This window comes from Cyprinus carpio, chromosome B11 (assembly GCF_018340385.1).
Source record: "Cyprinus carpio isolate SPL01 chromosome B11, ASM1834038v1, whole genome shotgun sequence".
NCBI lineage: Eukaryota > Metazoa > Chordata > Actinopteri > Cypriniformes > Cyprinidae > Cyprinus > Cyprinus carpio.
This window is the reverse complement of record NC_056607.1, coordinates 23,093,026-23,099,705: the sequence shown is the minus strand read 5'-3', so window position 1 is coordinate 23,099,705 and position 6,680 is coordinate 23,093,026.

Genomic DNA, 6,680 nt, shown 5'->3' with positions numbered 1-6,680 from the left:
GAACTACTTATTGAGCTTTGTATTGCGTCTGCGAAATAATGACTTTTTTGGTTCAGAAATCGATGATGTTTACCACCATTTTCCACTGTTTTGTCTGTACCATTCACAGATAGTGCCATGCATATTTTATTTTATTTTATTTTTATTATTTTATTTAATAACTCAAATTGCTTAGATGAGGGATTTTCAAACATTTTGATGTCAAAGAGTACCAAATATGATAATTCCTTCACAATGGATATTATAAAGACAACATGCTGTTTCTGCAATTAAATAACTGACATTCATAATAAAATTATTAAAACAGGCTATTATCTAACATTTTTTATTCAATTTCTTTGTGTAGCGCCTATCACAATAAATGTGAATTTGACAGAATTACTGAGCAAAATTAAACCGCGATAATATTCTGTAAGTGTGTAAAGGAATACTGTAAAATAATTTCTTTTTTATTTGATTAGTCTATTTTTATTTTTTAAACTCATCTTCCAGCTTTATTTTTGACAGCCCTGAGAGTTAAAAAAAAGTTGTAAAAACATTTTCGTCTCAGATTTTCCAAGGTAAATATGAATTTGACAAAGAACTACTCGTCATGATTTCAGCAAAATAAAACCATGATAATATTCTGCAGAGTACTTTTTCTTTTTTTTTTTAAGTACTTGATTTACTTATTGTTAAAATTTTCTACTTATCTTAAAATATTAACACTGTCAAGATGATTGATCCCAATTAATCGAATCCAAAGTGAAAGTTTGTGTTTACATAATATGTGTACTGTGTATATTTATACATATATACAATACATATATATTTAAGATATATATATAACAATACACAGTACACACACACACACACACACACACACACACATATATATATATATATATATATATATATATATATATATATATATATATATATATATATATATATATATATATATATATATATGTAAACAAACCTTTATTATGGATATCATTAATCATAAAATAACATGAATTAATAGAATTTCGCGCAGACTCTCTATCACCCCCTAGTGGCTGCCAGTTTGAAGCTGGATTAGTAAAGCAGTGGCACACAAACAAATTTAAGGATTTGAGGAATTGCTCCTGTCTGGAGCATAAACACTGCAGGACACGTCAAACTTTAATTCCAGGGGTTAAAATTTGTTGGCCAATATGAGCAATAATAGCGACTCTAGCCTTCGCAAACACCATTAATAATAAACATTTTTCACTAAATAATTCACCGGCTGCACATTTCTGCTGTCAAACCCTCTTAGCCTTTGCTTTAGTGTATACGCATCGCTGTTTGTTTGTTTGTTGAAGTGATTTTCCGTTACAATTGAATCCATTTGCTCTAAATTCTAGTGTTTCTCTCTGACCCACTAATCGGGACACATCTGCACCGAGGCCTAAACGGGAGACGTAATTTGTCTGGAGCGAGCGGCTGAACTGTGTTTTTGAGGACGTCTGTGTTTTGGTACACGAGCGAGCGCAATATTCCAGCGCAGAGTGTTTGTGGATGTTTCTTGCTTGGCTGGAGCTTGTGAGTAAAATTACCCAGCAGGCACGACGGGGTAGAGCGAGCATAATGTAAAGAGAGAGAGAGAGAGAGCAATGTGGGTGGCTGCCGTCTCACTGCCGTAAATATTACATAACGAAGATAAGTCTAGTTGGCAGGCTATAAATACAATTGTACACTGTGTACCGACATTGTGGAACGGCACAGACTGCGACAGCGGGACAGATTAGTTCGCAGTCAATTGGCCCGTTCCGGCCGCAAAAGGAAAAAAACAAAAACAAATGCAATCCTCTCCCAGGCAAATGTCTGTTGGCAGATGAGTTTCCCCCGCCTCTCGCTGGGTGTCTGGCCCAGCCTAAAAAAGGATGCGATGCGCGGTGATGCTGAGGAGGTCAGACATGTTTATCCAGAAAGAGCCCTGGGTCAGTCTGGCATGAGGAAGTGGAGTTATGTGCGCGAGATCCGCGCTCGTGAAATAGCTCCGATTCCAGCACCTGTCACTCCACGCGCGCTCTTCATCTGAGAGCCGAGGGTTTGAAAACAAATGTCACTGCCGCTCTTCGTTCAAATGATTTGATTATTCTCAACTAATGTTCGCCAGTCCATGTGAAATCACAACTGTGACCCTGTTTGTTTTCTTAATGCATTTTCCTGTTTGTTGTTCTGTGTGTGTATGTGTGTGTGTGTGTGTGTGTGTGTGTGTGTGTGTGTGTGTGTGTGTGTGTGTGTGTGTGTGTGTGTGTGTGTGTGTGCATAAAAAACTGGTTAACTATTTTCCATTTAGTCACCAAACTCTATCCAATCAGTTTTCCATGGATAAAATCAACTCCTGGAATTTACACTTATGCATTTATCATTGCATGCATTTACCCAAAGTGACTTTGATTGCGTTTCAGGTATGTTTTTTATTTTTTAGTTCATGAATTTCTTTGGAAATGAACCAGTACATTTATAAAAACGTGTAAACATAATAATAAGTGTGTATTTTTGTTATTTTTGCAAAGCAATATTGAATGAAGTGGATGGATATGTGTATATATTATCCAAAGCAACTTACATTGCATCAAGGCATGCATGTTTTCTATTAGTTCATACATTTCCTGAGAAAGGAACCAGGAAATTTATTTTAAAAAAAAAAAACATGAATAGAGGATTTTTTTTTTTTTTTTTTTTTTTTTTTTTTTTTACAACAAAATGTGTACTCATGCATTTAGCAATGCATGCATTTATCCAAAGTGACTTAAATTGCATTCAAGACATGCATTTTTTATTAGTTCATGCATTTGGGATTTGAACTGGGAAATTCATAAAAAAATGTTTATTATATAATAATTAGGATGTAAAACATATATTTATGTTACAGAAAAGCTAAAATGAATAAGGTGGATGAACAGGTGTATTTATTTATTTATTTATTTATTTATTGGAGTGCATGCATTTACCCAAATCAACTTGCACTGCATTTTAAGCTCATGCATTTCCTGAAAAAAAAAATGTCTCTTATATAGTAGTTAGGGTTTAAAACATATATGTCCATAACAGCGAAGCAAAACTGAATTAGGTTTACAAATGGGTGTATTTTTTTTTTTTTAATTGTTATTAATTCATGTTTTCCATTCCTTAAGAATTTAACCAGGAAATTTAAAAAAAATATGCATTAATAATAACTTAAAACTTTCATTTTATGTTTCAGCAAAGCAAAATTGAGTGGAATTATTTGAGCTGTAGGGTTGAAGAATATGTGTATTTTGTAAGTGTTTCGGCTGGACTTTACAAGCTAAGTGATCGTTGTGAATTTTAAGCAGAATATCACTGCAAGTGCATTTTCATACACACATTTTTTGTTTCAATTGAGAATTCTTTCCTTATTTTTATTAGTTCATGCATTCCCTGGGAACTGAACCCATGACCTTGCCATTCCCAGCACCATTGCCTACTATCATCACTTTACGAATGTATGAGCTGCGACTGATGTTTTATATTGACGTTTAGAGTGAAATCTGTAATTTCTTCAGAATTGCAAAAATACTTTCCCGAATCAGAAAAACTGGCTTTACTGTATGAGTTTGCGATGCTCAATTGGACAGATCAGTGTTTTTGTATACTTCACAGAGAGTTTTTATGAATATCTTATAGTCTTTGCAAATTAAACTGAGATAAGAGAAACTATTTTATCATCCAATACATCTTATTCACGTTTGATCATATGTTAAGCTGATCTCTTCAGGTTATCGTCGGCACATGTTTATCGAGGTTTGAATTTGCACAGGCTCATGAGGACAAAAGCTGTTCCTCTGTAAACTTTTGAATAACACAAACATAATATGAGCGATATGATTTGATTTTGGCTGGTAATCCTCTCTTCAGGACTCACCAGTGTGCCATCAACATCTCTGTAATCTCACTCGGCTGATCCCTGAGGTGATGGGACAGTGATAGCGTACACACACACACACACACACACACACACACACAGTGATTGTGACAGTGCACACAGTTTGTCATAGCGGGACTCTGCTGCCTGCAGTCTAATGGTCTCTCGACGTGGGGCCGCTCAGGCGCTGACAGAGCGTCTTGACCTGTTTGCCGTTTCGCCGCATGCAGGAGCAAATGATTTGTGTACATAACAGCGGTTGAGGAGAATCTGCCACCTGTCACAGGCTCTCTGTGTGTATGTGTGTTTTGTTAATCTTATTTCTCTGTAAGAACAGCAAAACGTCACAGTAGGAAACTTTTTTTTTTTTTTTTTGGACTTGTTCACCACTATTTATTTAATTCGCAAAGGTTTTGTGAACCCACTCCAAAGTTCCGATCTAAAACAAATGATTCGCAATCCATGCTCCGAAGTCCCGATCTGAATAAAAAAAAATTGCGAACTATTATTTCAGATCAGGACTTCGGCGAATGCAGCGCGCTTTATTAAATTTGCAAAAAAAAAAAAAAAAAAAAATTGCGAACCCGTTCCAATCTAAAACAAATTATTCGCATAACACACTCCGAAGTCCCAATCTGAATCAAAAAATTCGCAAACTATTATTTTAGATCAGGACTTATGAGCACGGAGCGCTATTTATTCAATTTGCAAAAAGATTTGCGAACCCGTTCCAATTTAAAACAAATTATTCGCATAACACACTCCGAAGACCCAATCTGAATCAAATGATTTGCAATACTTAATCCGATTGGAGTGCTTTGAAACAGTGAATCATTTAACACCTGTTCTTCATAATCCAATTAATTGCAATGGATACAATCCTGCCCTACATTTCTTTTATTCTCAAATATCCCGCTGTACCTATAAATGCATTCAATTACTATTTACAAACAGTAATTTGTGTTGACATTTAAGTCAATGAACATGTATATTTTCTAGAACAGAGCTCAGGTGCACCAGGTTACATTCGTTGACTCTAAACTCATTGGTTTATGAGGGTTTTCCCACCTGATCAACGTTAAACGCGCACATTGAGGCACTCGTTTGTCTCTAAACGGCTTTGGATCCTAACGTCTTGATCCATTTACTAAATTAAACCACCCAGCTCACGTCACCTGTTCAAAAATACGACATAAACACCCAAGCGTTTGCTCGCACCTGACCACAGCTCAACAAAGCGTTCCCTTATAGCGTCATTTCCTGAGTGCCTGTTACGGCGTTTGTCGTAATCCCCTTTGCGTCGCCCCACGCCTGTTTTCACAGCATTACAGCATAATCCATTCACTCGTGTTCGCGTTATGACACATATTCGCCGCGGCACTCTGTTTAAATTCAGATTATGGCTGCTAATTGAATGTGAACGAGACTTGAATGAGATCAGGAGCGGAGAGGATGAGTCCCGCTCTGACAGAGACTCAGATTAGAACAGCAGCGGAGGTGAACGGATGGATGTAGGTCAGGATGTTCCCAACGCACACACCGCTATTAACCCGTTCAGCGCCGCTCCGCCGGGGGTCAGTTCGTGTCAGACTCTTACAGCCCAGGTGATAAACCGATTTCACTTGGATTTCAGATGTAAATGATGCACTTTTGATTTTAATTAAAGGCTGCGCAGAAGAAGAAGAAAAAAATAATGTTAGGCCTATATATATATATATATATATATATATATATATATATATATATATATATATATATATATATATATATTTTTTTTTTTTTTTCCTTCTATATATATAGTGCAAATAAAGTACATTTAATTTTCATTTGAATATCTATTTATTCGTTTTTCAAATGTAAATATTATATATGCATATCTTTTAATGTAAAATTGTATATATAATAATTTAATATAGTAACCATAATAATAAATTAGCCTATATTATATGATAATAAATATGATATATTAACAGAACATTTTAAAAAAATCAACTTGAGTAGTATTAAAGTTTAAATTAAATAATGAAATGGTAAATAATAATTATAACAATTATAATATTGGAATTAATTATAACAATTTTAATAATAAAATTGATGTGTGTATTGTGATTATTGTTTATTGGCTGTTGGGAGCATGATATCATGAAAATACAAGAAACATTTTTATTATTATTATTATTGGATACACAAAAGTTTGGGGTCAGTAAGACTTAAAGAAATGGTGCTTTTATTCAGCAAGGGTACATTATATTGATCAAGAGTGACAGTAAAGACATTTCTAATGCTACAATTCATTTTTTTTTTAAATAAATGCTATTCTTTTCAGCCTTCTATTCATAATTTAATCCCAATCCTGAATGGTTTCAAGAAAATTATAAAGCAGCTCAATTGTTTTCAACATTGATAATAATCAGAATTGTTTCTTGAGCAGCAAATCATCATATTACAGTTTAAATAGAAAAAGCTGTTTTCAATTTTTATTTTTTTTATTTTTTATTTTTTATCAAATAAAATTCAGGTTGGTGTGCAGAACAGACTTCTTTTGAAATCATTAAAAAGTCTTACCGACCTGAGTTAAGCAAGTTAAGGTTATTCATAGTTTTTGTTTGTTTGCTTTTTCATAAATACTATTTTTGCTGTAATTTGGTGCTTTGGTGCTTCATTTCCAGAAGCGAAAAGCAGTTGAGAGTGACTAGTCCTGCACAATAGTCAGTAAGCTAGTAATCCATTCCAAACACGGCTGTAATCTTGCGTCTATTGAACCTGAATTAATTAAAGGCTT